The following is a 25,459-nucleotide window of genomic DNA, read 5'->3' on the forward strand; positions in this document are numbered from 1 at the left end:
GTCAGTCAGGCTCCATTCAACACCCACGGCTTCACAAAGATCATTAATGATAGAAGGCAGAGCAAGACCCCCACTTGAATGGGCAGCTATAGAATTCATAATCGTCTCCTGGAAAAGGAGACCTACATCAACTGTCTTACATACAAGGATGCAATAAACAAGAATGACCCTCTCCTTTGTTACCTCATGATCATGATCTGTGGGCTTTAGTCGAGCACAGGCGAAACTGTACCATCGTTTGGCTTCCGTGATCAAATCAATTTTTCTCAGCTTAGATGGCTCATCCTTACTATTAAGTCTCCACTCAGCTCCCTCAACACATATAGTTCAAAGAATGGTATCGTAATCAATCTCTCCAGATTTATACTCAACATACTCATCGGTGGGAGATCAAACAAGGTGTTTATAGAATGAGAATCAAACGGAACCATCTTGCCCCGAACTAACACCTGCAGCTGAATATTTTTCACTTTTAAGTTTGCGTATAACTCTTGCACCAAAGGAACCACAACGTCTTGCATTTGTTGCACAACTTCTGCCAATTCCGTGCTATTACTTCACGACCCGTATTACTCATGATAGTTCCCGATGGATCAAATCCAATAGACATGTCAAACCCACGCTCCTGCAAAATACTTTTGGATAAAAACAATTTATAATTTTCTTCAGCCTTGTCATCCCAAAAATGTTAGACATCAGGGAAGGGAGCAGACGAAGAAGAGGCACCATACTTCAATTTTTTCTTAGGAGCCATCTAGCGAACACTTGGTGGGCGTCTTCCACAAGAACAAAATCCAATATGAATCAATGTAATTCAATCCCGCCAAACTTGCAATTTACACACCAATCTTTAAAATCAAACCAATTACACACCACAATTAAATCCACAACCTCCATCCAACACACGGTACAACAACTCAAACAATATAGTATTGAAAGTTTTCACCACGCCAATATAGGGAACTTACCGCCTAGACCAAGAGAAACACAGTTCGAAGATCAACAAAATCCGCCCTTTTTGAATCCCAAATGCGTGCCTTTAGATAACAGTGGAGATAGATGATTTATAGAGAAGGATACGGGGGAAAAGATGAGATGTGAGTGAAATTTGATAAAGGGATTTAAGTTAGATGATGTAATTAAGATGTAATATGAAGCGGATGGGGCGATAATTGGAGAAAGAGTAATAAGGAGTATGGATTGTAGGGTTCAGAAGAATAAAGAAGTGAGGAAGAAAGATGCAGAATAGGCTTTAAAACGGGGTGGCGCAGGTGCGCATGCGACTACGCGTGGGCGTGCATACGCTGCGGCATTTGGTTATTTATTTATCGGGATCTGTGTGGGCGTGCGGTGAAGAGTGTGCGGGCGCGCATAGCTCACCGTGTTAGAGCAATATTCACTCAGGAACGCGCGGGCGTGTGGATAGAGAGGGGCGGGCATGCATATCTCTCGATGGCTGGGGAAATTATTTGCTAACAAACTTAAAAGAAAGCTAAATCAAAGCAAAATAACGCAAAAAGAGTGGGTTGCCTCCCATCTAGCGCTTGATTTATAGTTATCAGCCCGATTTTCACCAGACTTAGGCATGGTCGTTGAGCAAAGTTCTCTCAACTTTTCGCACTTCGTTCCAAAAATTATGTTTGACCCTCTGCCCATTTACTTTAAACTTTCTCCCATCTGGACAGCGCAGCTCAATAGCACCATGCGAAAATACTTGCTCCACGATAAATGGTCCGGACCATCCCGACTTTATTTTTCTTGGAAATAATTTCAAGCGATAGCTAAATAACAACAGTTTCTGGCCCGATTCAAATTCCCTGCGCACAATGTGTTTATCATGCCACTTCTTTGTTTGCTCCATGTATATCTTGGCATTATCATACGCTTCATTTTGGAATTCTTCCAACTCATTCAACTGCAATTTCCTCAACTCCAAGATGCTTCGAGATCCATGTTGAGCTTCTTCACAGCCCAATATGCTTTATGCTCAAGCTCCAACGACAAGTGACAAGATTTTCCATACACCAATATATATGGAGACATCCCAATGGGCGTCTTGAATGCAGTGCGATATGCCCAAAGAGCATCATCCAGCTTAGTTTTCCAATCCTTCCAATTATTTTTAACAGTCTTCTCCAAGATTGTTTAACTTCCCGATTAGAAATATCTGTCTGACCATTGGTTTGTGGGTGATATGCGCATGGGACCTTGTGCCTGACACCATACCTTGTGAGCAAGGTATTAAAAATTTTATTACAAAAATGCGTACCTTCATCACTGATGATCGCTCATGGAGTGTCGAACCTAGTAAAAATGTTCTTTTGCAAAAACTTGACTACAACACGAGCATCATTAGTAGAGGTGGCAATTGCTTCCACCCATTTCGAAACATAATCCACGGATAGTAAAATATAAGTGTAACCAAAAGAAGGGAGAAATGGACCCATAAAATCGATACTCCACACATCAAAAAGTTCAACTTCTAAAATATTCGTGAGGGGTAATTCATTATTTCGAGATATATTCTTAGTTCTTTGACACTTATCACATGATTTCACTAAGGTATAACTGTCTCTAAACAAAGTAGGCCAATAAAAGCCAGATTTTAGTACCTTAGCCGCAGTCCGTGTTGCTCCGAAGTGGCCTCCATAAGGTGTTGAATGGCATTGCTCGAGGATTTCCTGTGCTTCTTGACCCTCCACACATCTCTTAATCACTTGATCAACACATCTCTTGAAAAAATAGGGATCATCCCACAAGTAGAACTTAACGTCATGGAAAAACTTCTTATTTTGATGGCGCGGTTCAAGTCTGGAGGCATAGAACCACATGAAAAAAAATTAGCGATATCAGCAAACCATGGAAGAGTAGAACGTACCTCAAAAATTTGTTCATCCGAGAACACTTCTTTTATAACTTCCTCCTCCTTAGCTCCTTCCAACTCCGGCCGAGATAAATGGTCTGCTACTTGATTTTCACTCCCTTTTTTATCCTTGATTTCAAAATCAAATTCTTGAAGAAGTAATATCCACCTTATCAAGCGTGGCTTAGCATCCTTCTTGACAAAAAAGTAGCGAATCGCTGCATGGTCAGTATAAAAAACTACTTTAGTTCCAATTAAATAAGGTCAAAATTTATCAAAAGAAAAAACTACTACAAGCATCTCCTTTTCCATGGTGGTGTAGTTTTGCTGTGCAGCATCCATAGTGCGACTTGCATAATAAATAGCTCGAAACATTTTCTCTCGCCGCTGGCCCAAAACAGCTACCACTGCATAGTCACTAGCATCACACATCAGCTCAAAAAGTTCCTTCCAATCCGGTACAACCATTATAGGTGTCGTGATCAATGTTGTCTTGATCTTTTCAAATGCCTGCAAACAATCATCATCAAATATGAAAGTGGAAACTTTTTCAAGTTAATTGTAGAAGGGTTTAGTAATCTTAGAAAAATCTACGATAAAACCTCGCATGGCCTAAAAAACTCCGAATTCCCTTGATATTCTTGGGTGGTAGCAGCTTCGCAATTGCAACAACTTTGGCTTTATCGACCTCTAATCCATGTGAAGACACTTTATGTCCAAGGACAATGCCTTCTTGAACCATAAAGTGGCACTTTTCCTAGTTAAGAACTAAATTCTTCTCTTGACATCTTTGAAAAACAAAGGAAAGATTATGAAAGCAGTGATCAAAGGAAGATCCAAATACCAAAAAATCATCCATAAAGATTTCCATGATGTCCTCCACCATATCTGCAAAAATAGCCATCATACACTGCTGAAACGAAGCCGGTGCATTACAAAGACCAAACGACATTCGCCTGAAAGCAAATGTGCCATAGTGGCACGTGAATGTGGTCTTTTCCCGATCTTTCATCGCTATAGCACTCTGGTTATAACATGAATACCCATATAATAAACAATAATAACAAAAACCAGCAAGTCTATCAAGAATCTGATCAATAAAAGAAAGTGAAAAATGATCTTTACGGGTACCTTTATTTAACTTCCTATAATCTACGCAGACTCTCCAAACAGTTACTGTGCGTGTAGAAATTAATTCAATCTTTTCATTTTTCACCACAGCAATCCCACCTTTCTTGGGCACTACTTGAACTGGGGACATCCAAACACTATCAAAATTAGCATATATTACACCAGCATTCAACAATTTTAAAAATTCATTTTTAACCACCTCTTTCATGGCCGGATTCAACCGCATTTGATGATACACATAAGGAGTGTAAGACTCCCCCATCAAAATCTTATGCATGCATATAGTGGGACTAATACCCTTGATATCAGAAATCGACCATCCTAACACAGTTTTAATGAAACGACCATAACTCTACTTTAAATTAAACAAAATAAAATACGGATTTTTCAAAATTTTCGGCATGACCTATCTATTTATATAACAAACCATCTGACACAGACGACATATTTAAAATTGCAAACAACAACACTAAATAAACAAGACCAAGAAAGGAACGAGAACCGGAGAAAAGATTCGACATTTTGAACATCAAAAGATTAAGAAATTACATATTTACATGCCCACAAATAATTCTATAAATCCTTACAATAACATTTATCCAATAAACAAAATATAAGACTTTAAACTGTTATATTAAAACTTCTGCGGAAGACTAGCATAGGTCGGAGGGATGTGACGTGCCCGCATCGCAGTCCACTCGATAGTCTTGTCCCTCGATCTCAATGAAATACTCCTCACCTGAAAACAATGAGTGTAGTGAGTCTAAAAGACTCAGCAAGAAAATGGGAGAAATAACGAGTACTACATAAATACAAGCACACACAGATTAAGAATAGCTTGTAATAAAATACTTTGTGCCCTTAACTTAAACAAATGATTTCTAAAAGAATGAAGTGAACATGAATGGAACATATGCATGGCTAAGTCGAGCATGAGCAATGTAACTGAATAAACTGTACTGAAACATGGATATAAATGATTTGAACTTAGATCCTTGAATTGTGACTCTGTGGTTTTTGATCATGATCATGGCTGTAGTGCACTATGCCGCAAGGAAGTCAGAATATTTCCCAACTTTTCTTGCCCTGTGGGTGGTAAGGGAAGCCATGATTTCTCTTAACTCGTCCAAACCCATAAATTTGGTAAGGGAAGCTAAGACTTCTCTTAACTCGTCCAAACACATGAATATTTGGTAAGGGAATATAAGACGTCTCTTAACTCATCCAAACACGTGATAAATGTAGTCACAATCATCTCACTTCGTTCGTAAAATACTTTCTTTCATTCTTGAATATGGGACTTAGCATGAAAATGTAAATATGATGTACATGTAAACATTAATCGATAATCATGCAAATGACTCACACATGGATGACCGGGATGGTGATTTAGGAGACAAACCAAAGGATGAGAAACTAAACCATAATTTAGCGCTTAAGACAATTCGAGCGGTTTGTCTGTAAAATTTGTAACTTTCTTGATTCTTATTCAAAAAGGATTTCGCTTGAAACCACGACTCCATGACAGTTATAACTAAGTAGGAAAATCATCCTTGGAGTTTTATTCCTAAGAAATCATTTTATAAAAATCTGATTCCGGGCAGCAAGCTTAAAAACCTAGAATTCTGCACCTCTACATTCAAAAATCTTGAACTCAAACAAGACTTAATCGAATTGATACCCGCTTGAACCGACATAATTCCAACATCTATAACAATTTCCAGACCCGAGACCATAAAAAATTCCACTTTTAACCCTGCCTTAGTTATACATTTTCGGACAGCCCCAACACTTAGAAAAATCTGCGCAATACCCCTTCTTGTATTTAACCAAAAACTTAGCTATGAAAACTCCCATGTTCCAAGCTACTAGACTAGGACCAAGACCAATGCATTAGACTCATTTCCAACACTGAACCAGCCCCTCAAACCTACCTAAACTCAGCTCGAAGGCAGCCCTTACACACAACCAAAACCGAGCCTACCATGTGACTACATTTCACCCATGGTAGCTTCTAAATTCACCATCCAATCAACACAATACAACACCAATATTCGAACCATGCCATGAAGGAAAAAATCTGGAATTATAATCGAACACATGCTAAGGAAAAATCTGGAAAGTGTTCGAACCAACAAGCTATGAAAACTCTGAAATATCAACCACACAAGCCAAGGAAATAATCTAAAATTTTCGAACAAGCAAGCTAAGGAAAAGATTTCTGGAATTCGAACACTCTAAGAAACTAATATGAAATTTTCAAACAAGCAAGGCATGGAAATAATCTGAAATTTCGAACAAAGCCACATACATAAATCTGGAAAGTTTTGAGCTCAAGGAATGAAGGAGAAACTGGAAATTGAAAAAAAAAACGATCGAACCATACTATGAAAACTTCTAGACATTCGAACTCATGCTTATGAACAACCACCAATCAAATGCAAATCATAAAATCCATAAATCATAGCAGCGAACCGAGCCAAGTAAAATGCAAGAATTTTTCGAAAAAAAATCAAAGAGCGGGGCGGATGAACTTTCGAACAGGGCAAAGAAACATGCTTATGAATTTTTGAATACAACAAGAAATGCAACAAACAACATAATAAAATACTAGGTGAGAACAAGAAACCATAATCTTGCCTATGCTAGAAAAATCGAAAACTAAGGGCTCGTGTGAGCTGTGGCCGATCGAAGGTAGGGCAAACAAATGCTGAAATCGAGCTAGAAACGAGTTGGATGAGCTCAAGAACTTCGACCAGATTTCCTAAGGATGATTTTTTGGAGAAAAGAGCTAAGAGAAGAAGAAGAGTGAAGGCCGATGGATTTCATGGGAGAACAGGGGAAACCATCGGCTGTTGTGTGTGTGTGTGTGTGCGTGAGTTTGAGTGTGTGTGTGTGTGTGTGTGTGTGCAAAGTGTTGGAGGATAGGGTTCAACTTTGGGTCCAAGTGCATAAGTATAGGTAAGCCCTAGAAAAATGTGAATGTATGAATTTCATAAAAAGTGCAACACACTTTTTAAAAAGTGCTAAAGCAAATAGCAATTAGGACTATAAATCAACACTTTAAATATTTTGATGTCGCAGTGATAAATAAAATATTTAAACAATAAACAGAGCGATTAAAATAATTTTAAACAAACTAAACTAACATTTAAAAGAAGTTTAAATAAATACACAAGCAGAATAAAAAAAAACCATTAAAATGATTTGGACAATTAAAAAGCATTTAAATAAATAATCTAGGCATTTAAAATAATTTAAAATAACTAACCGCTAACTTAAACTATTTAAAATAAACAAGTTGGACAATCAAAAGTATTTAAACAAATAAGCTAAACTAAAAGAAAATCATTTAAATGAATAAACTAAACAATTAAAATCATTTAAGTATGCACACTTAAACCTTTAAAATATTTAAAACAATTAAATTGCACAATAAAAGCATTTAGACAAATAAACTTAAACAATTAAAAACATTAAGTAAATAGTTAGTACAATAAAAATTATTTGAATAAATAATAAAATATTTTATTAGCACATAATTTGCATAAAGAATTTAAATCAATTAAACTTAAAAATAATAATCCTAATATTTATTTAATTTAATGCATGCGATTTAGTAGATTGAGTTTTAGATACTACATTTAAAATTTCTCAACACTCTCAATAATTTACCTTTTTTTCAACCTCAGAAAGATGAGAAGAAATAATTATCGGACAGCTCGTATTCTCACCAAGGAATGCATAGAATAAATGTGCAGGTAATTCCTTGAGATTTTGAATTTCGATGGTTACCTTGGTTGCACTATCCTCCAACAATTCTTGTACTTTGGAATTCACTCCTTTTTTTTTTGGAGCACCATCAAGAAATTCCTCTTGTTCACAAAGCTCCCAGTCTTCTTCTTTATCTATTTCTTCATTCGCAACCAAGCATCTCTCCAATATAATGGGTCATTAATTCCTTCACATGAAAAAGGAGTATGAGAATCACTAACTTCAATGCTATTACAAGTGCTTACCTCGCTTGGTCCCCTCATTGCATGATGGATGTTGAATATTACAGATTCACCACCAACTCTAAGAGTGATCTCTCCATTATGGACGTCAATTAATGCTCTTGCAGTAGCCAAAAATGGCCTCCCAAAAATCAAAGGAGCTTCTTCATCCTCATCCATGTCTAATATCACAAAGTTCGCTGGAAATATAAACTTGTCTACCTTCACCAAAACATCTTCCACAATTCCCTGTGCATATGTGATACTTCGGTCAGCGAACTGCAACGTGATGGTGATTGCTTTTACTTCACCAAGCTCCAACTCCCTGTATATAGAAAAAGACATTAAATTTATACTTGCTCCTAGATCACATAAAGATCTAGTTACCTTAGCACCACCAACAATACAAAGAATAGTAAAACTCCCTGGATCCTTAATGTGAGGACCTCGGTTCTAATCATCTAAACATAAATAAATCGATCTAACAATCCCAAATGTCGAGTCAGCATTAAGTAAAGAAATTTTTTTTAAAAGCATGCACAAACCTCGTGCACACCTCCGTGCCCGGGTCTGTGCATTAATCTATAGCCAAGAATCAAAGACTACAAAATACAAGGACCCCGTGCACACCTCCATGCCCGGGTCCGTGCACAAAATGCATGAAAACTCAACTCTCTGCCTCAACAGTAAAATCACACGGAACCTTACACGGAGGTGGCACGGGGTCCGTGTATCTCAACATCAATTCATTTTCGAAAACATAGGGCACACGGACCCTTGCACGGATGTGGCACGGGGTCCGTGCCCTGCTACACCAGCAAAAATAAAAAGCATTACAGATCTGATAAAACCCAATAAAAACTCAAATCTCAATCATAACATGCATTAATAATTCAATCTATCATCATACAATACATGAAGTTCTAGACTTGCACAATTATTCGAAAGAGTAGAACATGCATTGGTTCTAGGTTTTACAATACAAAATACATATTGAGTTCAAAATACAACATCGAATCTAAACCAAGTCCCCACTTCTATCAAACTCAACCCAATCTAGCCATGATGCCTCAAACTCGATCCTGCCCCACCTTTTTCCAAGTACATACACAAAAACAAGACAACAACCGAATAACTCCGGTGAGAAGAATATTCCTAGTAAAAGCAACAAACATGCAATATCAAATAATATATCAAAATCATGATATAACTTCAACACATTCCAAATATGAAATAGAATGAAATGCATGACTTTAAAATCGGGATTATCTAATCGAATAATCAAAGGTAAACTCGATTCTTCGGTTGGATCTCGAGGTCAAGATATTACAACAACTCACCGACTCTCACGATCGAGGTGGATGATGCATATCTCAATCCTCTAGACTTTGTAGCAACTATAAGGAGTTTCGGGCTATTGGAGTAAATCAACGACCACTGGAACTCGATTATAATCCCAAAAATGTCTAATTCAAAATGAAATAAAATAGTTTGGCTCAAGATGAATGCAAGTGCAAATCGAATATATTCAAACATATAATTCAAGTAATTCAATTAAACATGCAAATATGTGATTTTAGGGAAACTGAAAAATAAACTTGGATTCAAGTATTCGTCCCATTATAACTCTATGTCGACTTATACCTTTCTCAATTCGAAGCTCCAAATCAGGATAAGTTGCAAAGGTAGAAAATAGTATCACAATCTAATCCAACCTCAATTCAAATCGACAAGTTAACTAGTTACCTATTCACGATCAACTCGTCGACAATTCCAATTCTGTCAAATCCGAGCCCAACAGCCTTCAAACCAATCTGTACAGAGATGCATATGAATTCAATATCATTCATTCAATTCAAATCAATTCCAAAACTCAAACAAACTCCCGAATTTCAAAAATCTCAAACCGATGGCATAACGACTAATATCGAACAACCGAAAAACCGCAAATTCAACATATCAATCAGTACAACTCATAACAACCACAATCTAAAAAAAAAAACAACTCAATATCAATCAAATACCAAAACCCCATTTTCGACTTATGCTTCAAAAATTCATAACAATTCCGAACGTCGTTCTATTTCCAATCTGACTACGAATAAACGATGTATGCTAGCTCGAGAAAAACATATCAAAAAATAATCGAATTCCAACGACGTCCAAAAATTTAAGTGTAGCTAATTGAAGAAATACTTACTATAGAACGAAGCCTTCGATGCCGAGATCGGGAATATATCTTCGGATTAAATTTCTATCGGACGAATCGAGCAAGATCGGAAATCAAAACTTGAAAGTCACGTTGGGTCTTCAATGGAGGAGAGAAAATGTTGGAGAAGAATAAGAAATAATGAAGGAAGCCTAGTCAATCATATAAAAACAATGACTAAGTCAAATGGACAAAATTGCACTTTAGTCCTTGAAATTCTTGAAAAATTGCAATTCATTCCTTGATCAAATCTCAATTCAATCCCTCAAATTTCTAATCTCGGAATATTATTAATAAAATTAATTAAGATAATTTCAGGGCGTTACAGTTAAGATTTTTTGGCAACTTTTTATGTAGGATTGCGCTGCATTATTTGGTAAAGTTCACCGCCTCATTGTCTTGCAACCTTCTCTTCTTGGACATCACATCCTTGATAAACTTGGCATAATTTGGCATTTGCTCCAAAGCATCTGCGAAACAAATGTTGATATGTATCTTTTTTAATATGTCTAGGAACTTGGAGAATTTCTCATCAAGCGCCTTATTCTTGAACCTCTGAGGGTACGGAAGCTGTGGCTTGTACATTGTTTTCGAGTTAGATTCCTTCTTTTTCTCTTCAACAATTTTCTCCTCAACCACTGAGTCTTTAGCTTCCTTAGCTTTTTCATGCTCTCCTTCTTTTTCTTCTTCCGCTAGTTTCTTTCCACTCCTCAATTCTACAGCCTTGCACTGCTCTTTTGGATTCACTTCAGTGTTGCTGGGAAATTTCCCTCAATTTTGATCCTTCAAAGCATTTGCTAGTTGCCCAATCTGGGTTTCCATGAATTTCATCATAGCACCCAAACTACACATGTGCGTCTCCATGCTGTCAAGTCGAGTCTCATTTCTTGACATCCTCTTACCATATTCATTAACAAACGTAGACACCACATCTTCCAACGATGCCTTCCCCTCACCCTTGTTTGTATTAAACCCCGGAGGAGGATTCAACGCATTTTTGTTGTTGGCATAAGAAAAATTGTCATGGTTACGTAATCCTGGATGATAAGTATTAGGGGGAGGGTTACCTAGATAATTTCCATAACCTCTGGAATTAATGTGCTGAGTTTCCTCAGGTGGGTGAGATTTCGCTATGGCGACCGACACAACTGATGGATCTACTACACTCACCTTATTCAACGCAGCCACTTGCGTAGTTAATGAAGATAATTGAACGGTTAATGAGATGAGAGGATCCACTGCATATACTGATTTCTTGACTCCCATACGTTCAGATGGCCATTAAAAACTGTTGATGGTCATTTGTTTCAGCATATCATAGACCTGAATGGGGTCTTTAGAGAATATTTTTCCTCCAGCAGCAGAGTCCATCGAAATTCGAGTAGGCGTATTTAGACCATTATAAAACCACTCGATCTGCTCCCAGTCTAAAAAATTGTGGTTAGAGCAACGTCTTAATAAATCCTTGTACCTTTCCCAAGCCTCATATAATTGCTCTGAATCAAGCTGCTTGAAGGTGTTGATCTCAATCTTCAGCTGGGTGGATTTTCCAGGTGGAAAATACTTTGCCAGAAACTTCACCGCCATTTCCTCCCAAGTAGTAATGCTTCCAAATGGCAAATATTGTAACCAACTCCTAGCCTAGTCTCTGAGAGAAAATGGAAAAATACCTAAGCATATAATATCCTCAGGAACATCGTTCATCTTTACCGTATCAGTGATTTCCAAAAAAGTTCGCAGGTGCAGATGAGGATCAGCAGTAGCGCTCCCGTTAAACTGGTTCTGTTGAACCATATTGATCAAATGCCGGTTTCAGCTCGAAATTATTCTCATTGATTGTTCCTCGAGCGATTCCAGAATAGTGAGCCTGGATCGTCGGTAGAAAATGATCTCTGATAGGCACCAAGGGAGCCTGTGGTAGATTTTCTTCACCCATATTTCTTAACTCTTCTCAGTCTTCTCAAAGCTCTTGCAGTGCGTTCGATCTTTGGATCAAACAGTAATGAATTATCGCTTTGAAACTGAAGTGACCCATAACCAAATAAGGTGATTAGGGGATTAATCATGATTAATTAATCAATCAAAAGACCGATCGGAAGCTCTAATAGGAAGATTAGACGCTTTGATCCGATCGGACATTCCGTCGGTAGGATCGGACGCTCCGATCTGGCTAGGGCTTACGTCATCATCAACGCCAGCAAGGTGATGTAATTGCTTGCATCATGGATGGAAATCTGATGATCCGATAGGAGATCGGACCCTCTATTTGCGATCGGACATTCCGATCAGGGATCGGACAGTCCGATCTCCATCTATTTATAGGGATGCCGAGGCCTCATTTGGGGTGCACCAAATTCCTCTCTTCTCTATAGCTTCTAGCCTTCTTAGTCAGATCTAGAGAGTTATAGGCGTTCTATTGGGAATTCGGAAGTAGCGGAGCGATCCCGGCGTAGTAGCGGAGCTGTGCCTAAGTTTTGAGGTCATCAACAGCAAAGGGCTGACGACGGACGCAGGTATAGCTTTGGCATCCTAAAAATATTTAGGACTATGGAATAGCATAGTTAAGACTTTTAGAGCTTAATTAGTGATGCATGAGTATTTGCATTGTAGTCGCAGTAGCGTGGACTTGTAGGCATGGGATCTAGACCGGTGTGCTAGGATTTGGCCTGCAGTATTAGTGGTTCGTAAGTACAGACCGAGATAGCCGGCATGATATATATGCTTATATTTTGCATTTGTATGTGCTTTGTATTCCATGTTTTACCGCTTTAGCACATGCATATTTTATACTAGACTACATCTCGTTAGAGGTGGGTCATTGAAAGTCTCCATAGGGAGCATGTATCTCATTTTGGACTCGATTCAGGTATTTACAGTTTCCATATAAGACTTGTATCCTGTTTTGGATTCGGGTTAGGATTGGGGAGGCTCAGCCCCTGGTTTTTCTATCACTAGGAGCGACCAAGACGGTGGAATAGACTCTAAAGTTGATAGGGGAATATACGAGTACCCCGCGGAGTCGCTCTCTTAGCATGGTACTGTGTGTTCATGGCGCCCTGATTAGATTGTTTTAACCAAGATTTTGAATTCATTTGTATGCTGCATATTTGTCTATATATCATTGCTTCTGTATTGAGTGTAGTCGTTCACGCCCTCTATTTTGGTGTTTTTTAGATACCTTGTGGCGGGGCAGGTTTGAGACTGGACGGTCCAGGAGGTTCGCACCAGGACTGAGGCCGGTGCCAGTTGCAGTGAGAGTTTAGTGGTAGGGATTGATACCCTAAGACTTTCGATATGGTTGTATTAGAGCATTTATACACTTTTTACTGTCGTCAGTTGTATTCTACCGATTGGATTTGTGGTATTTAAATTATCCGCTCTTTACGCTTTAATTATTTTATGCATGTGCTAATAACTCTGATTAGGTACTGGATCCGGGTAGGGTCGCTACAGAGACCTTCACATAAACTGCACTCAAGAAGAATAAAATCAATCAGTAACTAAAATTAAAATAAAGAAAAACTCTAAATAAAATCCAGACTAATTGGTAACAAGACTAAAATAAAATAAAAAAATTACTCCCGGCAACGACACCAAAAACTTGTTGCCAAATTTACGCTCGCAAGCGCACGATTGTCAAGTTTTAATAAAGTGATGAATAAAGTATCGTTTTCACAAAGTGTAATGTGAAATTATTCAATGCTTGTAATTAAAATAGTCCTAATTTTATTTAAAAAATTAAAGAAGAGAATTTTGGTTTTCAAAACTAAATTAAATAAGAAATTATGGCAAATTTAGCAAACCACACACTTCAATTCAGAGAGATATCAGCATGAGAAAAATGGTCTAGATGTTCAGATTTCACCTAGTTTCGACAACAACTACTTCTAAATAATTTCTTTTCATGAATTCTATTCAATTAATAGCCAATAACACTTAGGTTATTCTATTTCCCTCTCCCAAGCAATAAATAGAGTGTATCAACTAAGATTCAATTCTAACACCCCTATTAAAAATCTAGTCTTAGTGATATGTTTAAAACAATGTTCTTCCTAAAGCTCCATTAAAGTTATATACTCTCCCGAGCTATATAAAAAATTAACGGTGTGTTTTCTATTGATCTTATTCAAAATCCCCTCTCCCAAGCAATGATTTCAAATAAATATGACAGATCAATTTATGACCAGTAAATTGAAAAGACAATCAAAACTAAAAAAAAACATAATTAATCTAGGAGAATTCAATCCTATAATATTAAAAATTCGTAAAAGTGTCTACACTAGGTTCCATCATCCCTCTAGACTATGAAAAGTTTAGTTCATAAGTAAATTCTGAAAAACACAAATCAAAATTTTCAATCCAGACATCAATTCAATAAAGAAATAGTTCAAATAAAGATAACAAATCCGTAGTCGGTCTTCTGTGTCCAGTTGATCGATCTCCGTCTTTGTTCCGAGTATTCTTCCTTGAAATCTCACAATCAAGCTCTTAATTCTCACAAGTTTGTTCTCTCAAGGTTTTGTGTGTGTTGTGCGGCGGCTAGCTCCCTATTGTGTGCAGAAAAACTCCCTTTTATATTCCCTAAGAATCGTCCAATATAAACCCAAAATAATCACAAAGTTTTCATATAAAATCCGGCTCTCGAATGCTGCAGATTCGCGACGCACTGGCACGCCACTCATCATGCGTGGGCGCGCATAAGCTTCGAATTTTCACTCCTATTTTCCCTCAAGAAGCACGGGCGCGCATAGGCTTCGGCCTTGCCCTTTTTCATCTCTTCATTCCTTTATCCATTCTTGCTCGTTAATTCTTTTTCTTGCTCTTTTTTACTCCAATCAACACCAAGTCATAATTTCCTGTAAATCTTTTATCTCAACACAAACAACAACAATAACTCATAATTCTGTTCGAAATAAAGCAATTAACCATAAGTCTCAATGCAAATTAAGTGCACAAAATGCACTTATCACAAAAGATATATCTGCATCCGTCTTCAGCCCGCTGATGGCGATTACCCAACCTCTTCGGCACACTCCTGCTGCCACTCCGCAGCTCTGAGCATAGATCCGCTACTCGAGCACTGCTCTGCTACTATGTCAGACACTGTATGATTATAATAAAATATATATCCTACTCCAACTCTAAAATAAGAATACCCGACAATTCCCTAAAAATAGTGCCATATGGACGAAGGAGAGGATTCAGTGCACTTAACAAATGAGCTCCTCAGCTCTTTTTATAGACAAGAGTTCGGATAGTCCGAACCCCCCTTCGGATTGTCCGATATCTACATGTCTTACACGTGTCCCCTGACAACACTTCGGAGAGTCCGATCAGGACTTCGGATAGTCCGAACTTGAAGATTATGTAATTCGTGACATCACCTACTTGGGCACCTGTCTGGACTACTGTTCGGACCATTCGATCCTGGATTTTGCATCGTCCGAACTCGAGTCTCAGCCAATCAATTATTTTCCTTATCTTATCCTATCTTGATGGAGATCGGACTGTCCTAACCTTTTTTGGATCTTCCAAACTCTGTCCTTCCGAACTAGAACAGGCCCTTCGAACTCAACCACTTCGGACCATTCTATCCTAATTTCGGAGCCTCCGATCCTGACTAAGACTCGGAACCTTTCCGGCTATTTTTGAATGTTCTGGATCTATTTTTGAATTCCGTAGACCCCTTTGAAAATCTCTTAATCATGTTTTACTTAATCTAACATGATCACTTGATTAATTATCCATTAATCAATAATTCCGGATATGGGTTACTACAGATGTACTGCTGTCATTCATGCTATAGTCTAGGTCGATCCTATCACCAGCTTGCTTTTGTATTCCATTCAGTTTATCCCATGAAACAAAATACTTATTCCAAGTGTTGACTAAGTTCATTGATAAGTGAAAGTTGTGCAATTATATTTTATATAATTTAACAATGTTTTTTGTTGTTTCTCGAGCGATAATATGCATCTTCGTACTTTTTTGTGTCGTGGAAAAGAATTTAGGAAACATATTTTTGTTGGTGTGAAAAGTATGGAAAATGACATAAAGACAAAAATAAAATCAAAAGATAAAGAAATAATTTGGTGTTCAGGTGCCCCGGAGCCTAATTCTAGGAGCCCTAGCGCCGTTGCAATGTTTTGGAGGAAAAATAATCGTTGATCGGAGCCCCTGGGTGCCCTAGCGCCAAAGCTTCGTATAGCTAGATTTTGAGAAAATTGCATTAGAGCCACAACGCTCGTTTTTGGAGCCACAGATCTCCGTACAACGCCCCAGTGCCTGAAGACAAATTTCAAAAAATACAAATTGGCGACTAGTGCCCAGCGCCAATTTTTATGCACTAGCGCCTGTCGTTGTACGAATTTTGGAAACTTTTATTCTATGTTTCAAAAGGCGGCTAGGTAAATTTTAAAAGGACTTTTCGAGGTTTTTGAAGGAGGGATGATAGAGAGGCTAGGGAAAATAGGAGAACGAGAAATATTGGCACGAAGAAGGACGAAGTGACTTTCGGGGACGGAGAAGCATCATCTACCTTTGTTTTTTATTTCTTCATTTCTCAAATTTTAGAATGATGTTCAAAAACATTCTTTGTTTGTTTTTTTTGTTATGAACTAATTATTTTTTTCTAGAGAGACGACTTAGTTTGACTTAGACCATATTTTTTATATTTTGATTGATATATTAGAATTATTCATTTGGTATATTTGTGTTTTCCTGAATTTATTGCATTCAATTAAATAATCACTAGTTGAATCATTATATTTATTTGAAATCTCGCATTATATATAGAAGATTTTGAATAGAACCGTAGGAAATACATATTTGATGTTTATAAAGTTTGAGAGACCTATAACTTCATTTAAGACATTACAAGAATTATTGTTCTATTACCAGATTTAATATTTAAATTTTTATTGGAATATTTAGTTTGATAATAGATACGAAGTTCTACTTTTCACTTGGGAAAGTTAGTAGAAATTATTGAGAATTCTTGGCTAATAAAACAGAAGAATTTATGATATAGATATATTTAGGGACTAAACTGATTGATAGTAAAGTGAAATCGAACTTTTAGAATTTGTCTCTCACTGATTTTTCGTCCTGAAAATTTATTTATTTTATTTATTGCAATATTTAGTTAATTAAATTCGTCTCAATGGGTCTCTCATTACATCTTCTCCTAGTAGTCACAAGCTGATCCCACAAAATAAGGACATAACCCACAAACTTAACCACCACCAACTTACCTTTTTGTTCTCGGAATAGTGGTGTTAATCGAACACAAACTCTACCCTCTTTTCCCACACTAAGTATGCTTTAGGATCAGATTTCTCATGAAACGAAGAAATTTTCATCTTAATACTACTAGTATTTCCATCCTTTCTACTCTCATCAGTATACTTTCCACGCATCGCTGTTCTCTACCCTTTAACAAACCCATGGTCTTGCCTCTCTCTCTCTCTCTCTCTCTCTCTCTCTCTCTCTCTCTCTCTCTCTCTCTCTCTCCTAATTCTCATTGTAACTTTCATCATCTCCACCAACGTCATAATCATCCTCGATGGTTCTATTTATATTTTTACTCCCACTTGCACTAACCTCCAGTCTACTCATCCTCTCTTTTAATGGATCTAACTCGGCCCTCATCACCCTAGTTAACTGACCATCAACGCCTCCATTCAAACCTCGGAAAAACATAGACTCAAACTATCCCCTTATTTATTAGAATTTTTTCAGCCATTGTACCTAGAAGAAAACTTAGTAATAAAAATTTACCTGATCCAAATTCTTACAAGTATCTCTAAATAAAATTCGCTCACTCTTTTTTTTTGGGCACTCAAAATGTTGGATAGCTTATGCTTTGTGGCTTATATCCGGATATCAAACTCAGAATTATAAACTTGTAGATACTTGTAAATCAAGTCATGTAGACTGCACAAAAACAAGTTACTCGAAAGATTAGAGTACGAATTGAAACCAAAGATCAACAAGGAAACTAGCCAATGTATATAAACTATTTTTTTTTTGACAATTTTTTGTCTCCCTATTTTTTTGACTGATTTTTTTGATAACTTGTGGATCAAGTAACAACGAAACTTAGATAACAAGACAGAAAGTATCCAAGAAAGGTGTCTTCAATATCAATGGCATATTTGCATCTTCCTCCATATCTAGCACAACAAAATCCGCATGAAAGATAAATTTATCTATTTTTACCAGAACATCCTCGATGATTCCATGCGGATATGTGAGAGATATATCGACTAGCTGCAATGTGATCGTCATAGGCTTTACCTCGCCAAGTCCTAAGCTCCTGAAAACAAACAATGACATCAAATTAATGTTAGATCCTAAATCACAAAGTGATTTATTAAAATTAGAAGAAACAATAGTGCAAGGAATAGTAAAACTCCCTGGATCTTTTAATTTCCGTGGTATCTTCTTTTGATGTAACGCGGTGCACTCCTAAGTCAGGTTCACTGTCTCAAACTCCTCCAATTTCTGCTTTCTATACATTACCTCTTTCAAGAATTTGGCATAGTTCGGCATTTGCTCCAAAGCATCAGCAAAAGGGATGTTGATATGTATCTTCTTGAAAATTTCCAAAAATTTTGAGAAATTCTCGTCCAATGCCTTTTTCTTGAACCTATGTAGATATGGAAGTTGTGGCTTATGCATCGGTTTCGGCTCAGTTTCACTCTTCTTCTCAAATTTCTTCTCACTTTTGTTCTCAATTTCAGAACCTTTGACTTACTTTTCCTCCACTGAAATTTTAGTCCCCTCAGATTTTTCGCTCTCAGATTTATTTCCTTCAGTCCCTATTTGTTTCCCACTCCGCAATTCAATGGCCTTGCAATGTTCAATGAGATTCACCTCAGTATTAATTTGGATTTGACCTCTGTTATTATCTTTAAATGCATTTGTCAGCTTCCCGATCTTAGTTTCCATAGATTTCATCATGGCGCCCATGTTGATCACATGAGTCTCCAAGCTATCAAGACGATTTTAAGTTCTCGCCATACGTTTACCAGATTCAGTAACAAATGTGCTTACTACATCTTCCAATGATGGTCTTCCTTCACCCTTATTTGTATTGAACCCCGGAGTAGGATTCAACACATTTGATTGTTGGAATATGAAAGATTTTGATGGTTACGCAAATCGGGATTATAAGTATTGGGAATAGGATTACCTCTGTAGCCTCCATAACCTCTTTGATTGATGTATTGAGCTTTTTTAGGATGTTGCGACTCCTCAATGGACACTGACACACCTTTTGATCCCGCTATGCTCACCTTGTTCAATGCAGCCACTTGCGTAGTCAAAGCAGACAATTGGGCAGATATAGAAGTGATAGGATCAACTGCATAAATTCTTACAGCTTTCTTGACTCCCATTCTCTCATACGGCCATTGAAAACTATTAATAGTCATCTGCTCCAGCATATCATGGCCTGAATAGGGTCCTTAGAAAATATTGTACCTCCAGCAGTAGAGTCCACTGACATCCGTGTAGGCGCATTTAATCCATTATAAAATAGTTCAATTTGCTCCCAATCTGCAAAATTATGGTTAGGAAAATGTCTCAATAAATCTTTATACCTTTTCCATGCTTCATATAATTGTTCAGAATTCATCTGCCGGAAAGTTTTGATCTCGATCTTCAACTGGGTAGACTTAACAGGTGGAAAATGTTTCGCAAGAAACTTGACTGTCATGTCCTCCCAAGTAGTAATGCTTCATAGCGGCAATGACTGCAACCAACTTCTCGCCTGATCCCTGAGAGAAAAAGTGAACAAACATAAACGAATAATATTTTCAGGAACACCATTCATCTTTACCGTATCATAGATTTCCAAAATAATTCTGAGATGCAAGTGAGGATTTGCAGTATTGTTGTGGCGCCTAAAATCCAATCTACTAAATCACATGCATTAAATTTAATAAATATTAGGATTATTAGTTTTAAGTTTAATTGATTTAAATTATTTATGTGAATTATGTGTTAATAAAATATTTTATTATTTATTCAAATAATTTTATTGTACTAACTATTTAATTAATGTTTTCAATTGTTTAAGTTTATTGTCAAATGATTTTTATTGTGAAACTTAATTGTTTTAATATTTTAAAGGTTTAAGCTTGCATATTTAAATGATTTTAATTGTTTAGTTTATTCTTTTAAAAGATTTTAACCGCTTAACTCATTTATTTAAATATTCTTGAGTGTCCAACTTATTTATTTTAAATAACCTAAGTTTAGCGGTTAGTTATTTTAAATTATTTTAAATGCCTAGATTATTTATTTAAAATCTTTTTAATTGTCCAAATAATTTTAAAGGTTTTTATTTCCTCTTGTGTATTTATTTAAATTTCTTTTAAACGTTTGTCTAGTTTGTTTAAAATTATTTTAATTGTTCTGCTTGTTATTTATACATTTTACTCGTTGTCGTGACATCAGGATATTTAAAGTGTTTAATTCTTGGATTTTCAAACTTGAGTATTTGCGGGAATTTGGACCTAACAATTATACTCGCACCATTTAAAATATTGCCTATTATATATTATACATGATATTTCTTGTCCATTTAAAATTCTTGTCGCTCGGCCCAATCACTATTTTCCCCAACCCAAGTCTCGGCCCTACTCATACCACCCGGCCCATTAAAGAAACTCCATCAACCCAATCAACCGGCCATGTACGTTTTCCCCTTCTCCAAGCCTCTAAATTGATTACAGACTCATTTCCTTTTTATTCTCTCCTTTTCGCGATTGGCCTTTCCTTCCCTTGATTTTCTGATCGCCGCCTGCACCGCCGTGAGCCACCATTTCCGATCGAAGCTCGAGCTTGGCGAGCTCCTTCGTTCCAGCTCACTTTCGAGCTTGTTCCAGCTCGTTCTCGGCCATATCTCCTTCGGTTATCTCACGTAAAGGCAAGAATATGGCTTATTTTGACTCACCAAGTAGATTATTATGACGAGTGTTGTTTTCTTGCTTGCATTTCGATCTTTGTTTGGATTTAAGATAGTCCGCATGATTTTACATTTTTTGGTTTCTTGATGGCTTGTTCGAGCTCCGTTTGTTTTTTTTTTGGATTTGCCAATTCGAGATTCATTTCCCATTTGGCGTAATGCGCTTGCTGGTGTCGATTTATGTCATTTATCATTTGTTGGCTAAATTTGAGTAGACTTTCTGTTATGCATTGCAACTCTCCTATTCGATGTTTCTGCCTCTATTCGTGTTGCTGATTCGATCCTTTCCAGTTTTCTTGGGAGTTGTACGTGCTTATGATCCATCTATACCGTTTTCTTGTGTTTGATAGTTGTTGAGAATAAACATTATCTGTAGAATGTTGCTTTTGACTCAGTTCGAGTTTCCATCATGATTAAGTTTACGTGATCCGATTTCTTGTGTCTCTTGGAATGGTGATTTAGAGGCTTCCATGGTTGAGATGCATCTCACATAGTAGCATTTAGGTGTGTTGGATATAGCTAACAATTGGGTTGACGGGCTATCGGATTGGGTCTTGAAAGGAATCGAGTTTTGAGCTGGGAATTTGCTCTAGGACAGGGGTCGGTTCTTAGGCGGGGTAGGGACTATTGCTTGGGGCGGGGTTCTGGGCTTGTGAGGGGTTGGTATTAAGGGTTGTGATGGACTAGGAAGTGGTCAAAGTCTTAAGTTAAGGGTTGGGAACATGGGTGTTCCATGGTTAAGTTGTGGAGAAGGGATATGGGCTTAAGGGCAGAATTTGTCAAGTATTGGGGGCTGTCCGGGTTTGACCATAAAAATCAGTGTTATACTCATGTTTTGGATAAGGTCTCGGGTCTATAAATAGCCTAGGAAGTTAGAAAAATGTCGTTTCAAGCGAGAACTAATTCGGTTAAGTTTTGATCGAGTTCTAGGCTATCGAATGTTAAGGTGCAAGATTTTAGTTATTAAGTGTTGCTGCTCGGAAACATCATTGCCAGAAATTATTGGATAAAATTTTTATCTCGAGGATGACTTCCTAGTTAAGTGTAGAGTGGATGGAAACCGTGTTTTCAAGCGAAAGTCGTTTTGATTAAGAATCGAGTATGATATAAGCCTTGAAAGTGGATTACTCGGGATACGTCCTAAGTGCCAAAAAGTAAATTCTTGATTCTTAGCTATGGTTTGCCACCTAAATCACCATCCTTGTCAGCCATCTGACATCATTCATTTCATAAATCAAGTAATTGAGTAAATACTTTCAAAGAAAGTCATTCCCATAAATGGATGCTATATCTTTTAGTCGAGTCAAGTAAGAATGAAAGAAAATATTTTTGAACAAAGTGAGATGATTGTGACTATATTTAAGTATGGGTTTGGACGGGCTGGGAGACATTCTGGATTCCCTTACCACCTGATGTGTATGGACGAGCTTAGAGACGTCTTGGCTACCCTTACCAAATTTATGGGTTTGGACGGGCTGGGAGAAATCTTGGCTTCCCTTACCACCTATAGGGCAAGACGGGCTTGGAGAAATCCTGGCTTCCTTGCGGCATAGTATACTGCAGCCATGATTGATCGATCAAAATCAAAAAGTCACAATTCAAGTATCTAAGTTCACAGCTACAGTTACAGTTTCAGTTACAGATCAACTCTAATTTGACTCGACTTAGTTTATATTCTGTTTCAGTCACGCATGAGATTAAGTAAAGTTTAAGAAAGTTCCCAAGTTTAAATGTCTGATTTCATTGCATGCATTACTGTTGTGGAAAATACTCGCAAGCGTACGAGTGTCAAGTTTTAATATAGTAATAAATCAAGTATCGTTCCCACAGAGAGTAAAGTGAAAATATTCAGTTCTTGTAATTAAAATAGTCCTAATTTCATCTAGAAAATCAATAATCAAAAGGTTTGCAGAAAATGTAAATAAACAGAGGATTTGATAGCACGCACAAAAAATTCAGAGATTTATCAATCAGAGGAAAAATGGTCTAAAGGTATAGATTTCACCTGGTTTCGACAACAATCATTCCTAAATAATTTATTTTCATGAATTACCTTCAATTAATAACCAAGAACACTTAAGTGTATTATTCCCTCTCTCGAGTGCGGAATAAAATATATCAACCACAGTTCAATTCTAATATCCTTATTAAGAATCTACTTGCAGTGATCTATGTAAAACAATGTTCTTTTCTAAGTTCCGTTAAAATTATATACTCTCTCAAGCTATATAAATAAATAACAGTGTAATTTCTATTGGTCCTATTCAAAATCCCCTCTGTCTAGTGCCAGATTTCAAATAAATATTACAATTCAAATAGTGATAAGGTAATTGAAAAGACAATCAAATCTAGAAAACACAATTAATCTAGAAGAAACTCAACAATAATCAAATCAGAAATTCATGAAAGCGTCTACACCAGTTCCATCCGACCTCTAGACTCTAAAATTTTAGTTCATAATAGAATTTAAATAAACACAAAACATGTTCATAAGAGTCAACATTAATTCAAAAATAAATATAAAAAAAGAAAACAAAGCCGAATCTTCGATGCCGTGTCCAGTCTATCAATCTCCGTCTTTGTTCTTCAAATTAAGCCCAGATTTCCTTCAGAAAATCACACAATCAGCTCTCTGATTCATATACGTGTGTGTGGCGGACTCTTCTTTATTCTGATATTGCACAGCCTTTTTATATCGTCACACAACAACCAAATAAAAGATTAGTAAAGTTTCCTTTCGCGTAATAATTAAAACGCTAAAATCTTGTCATGCGCGGGGGCTGCAAAAATCCTAGGCGGGCGCGCACAAGCCTCTGACTCAATTTCCCAAACTTTCAAGAATAAGGCGCGATTGCTCTTCACTTCTTCTCTTTAGCTCTTAAAGAAGCGCTAAACATTAAAGCCCAATAGAAAGCCCATGAACACTTCTCTTCCTTTTCTTCTTTTCTAAAGCTTCCTTCTTTTCTCCATTTTATTCTTTTCTCTTTCATCTTCTTATTTTCTTCTCATTTTCCACACTAATCAAATAATTTCATACAAACACAAAAACAACAAAACCCACACATAAATCTGCTCGAAACAAATAATTAACAGTTAAAATCATATATAAATTAAGTGTATAAAATACACTTATCAAATACCCCCAAACTTAGACTTTTGCTAGACCCGAGCAAAACTATCAAAACAATAAATTCTAAAAATTCAAATCACCAAACCAACAACCAAACATCAACAATGATAGTCAAGAAATATTATGGAGCAATTGCTTCAGCAATAAATTTTAAAAAATCAAATCCAATCCCCTTCAACCTACTAACACTTGAAAATTCAATCATAAACTAGTTAACCTCATAAACTTACAATCTCTGCAACTCACGTTTCAAAACACTCTTATCCATGTTCAATTCAAACATTCATAGATCATGAGGACTTTTCAAGGTAGCAAGGGATCAAATATAGGATATGAAATCAAAAACACTCACAATCGGTTAAATGCAAAGAATAATAATAGTGTGTGCATGTTTCGATCAAAAACTCATAATCATTAAATTTGTCAATCGACAATCCATAAGCTAAATTCTCACAACTCTTCTCCACTAGTATATTGGGAAACTGTGACTCAGTTAACATGATTTAATCAGCTTATAATGTAAGGCCTGGCTCATAGCTACAAATGAAGGAATAAGAATTCAAAAGAGGGAATAATTTATGCTCATTTTCTAATTTCCTCTCTTTTTTATTCACATATCACAACTCTTTTTCACCCCATAGATAGTCCATATTTTCTTTATTTTTCTCATCATATTTCAATCCTTTTTCATTTTTTTTTTCTTTTCACTACTACCTTTTTCTCCTTTTTCAATTCTTTTTAACCACACCATTCCATATTCACAAATATAAACTAAGAGCACATAAAATTCTAACCTTCAAATTACTCCCTTAAAGGTAGGAATTAGTGTTTAGGATATTCACAGGCAGTAAATATAGGACCTTGAATATATAACGAATAAGGGTTTGTCACACGTTTACACGCATGCCATTCGATTTTCAATAAGGCTCAAACAAGGTACTAGGGATAACATGCATTAATAGGGTAGCTTGAAAGGCTCAAACGATGCGACTATCTGGATCCACAGCACCGATGGTGCCTTTTCTGTGAGATCTTCTTGGGAGCAGGTCAGACCGAGAGGCTCGGTCTCGGATATCTTTACTCCCTGTTGGAGACGCTGGATGAGGCCCACCATGTCCTTCTTTCTGTGGAGGTTTTGGCATCGGTGGTTGCCTGT

Source organism: Henckelia pumila, chromosome 1, assembly GCF_033568475.1.
Source record: "Henckelia pumila isolate YLH828 chromosome 1, ASM3356847v2, whole genome shotgun sequence".
NCBI lineage: Eukaryota > Viridiplantae > Streptophyta > Magnoliopsida > Lamiales > Gesneriaceae > Henckelia > Henckelia pumila.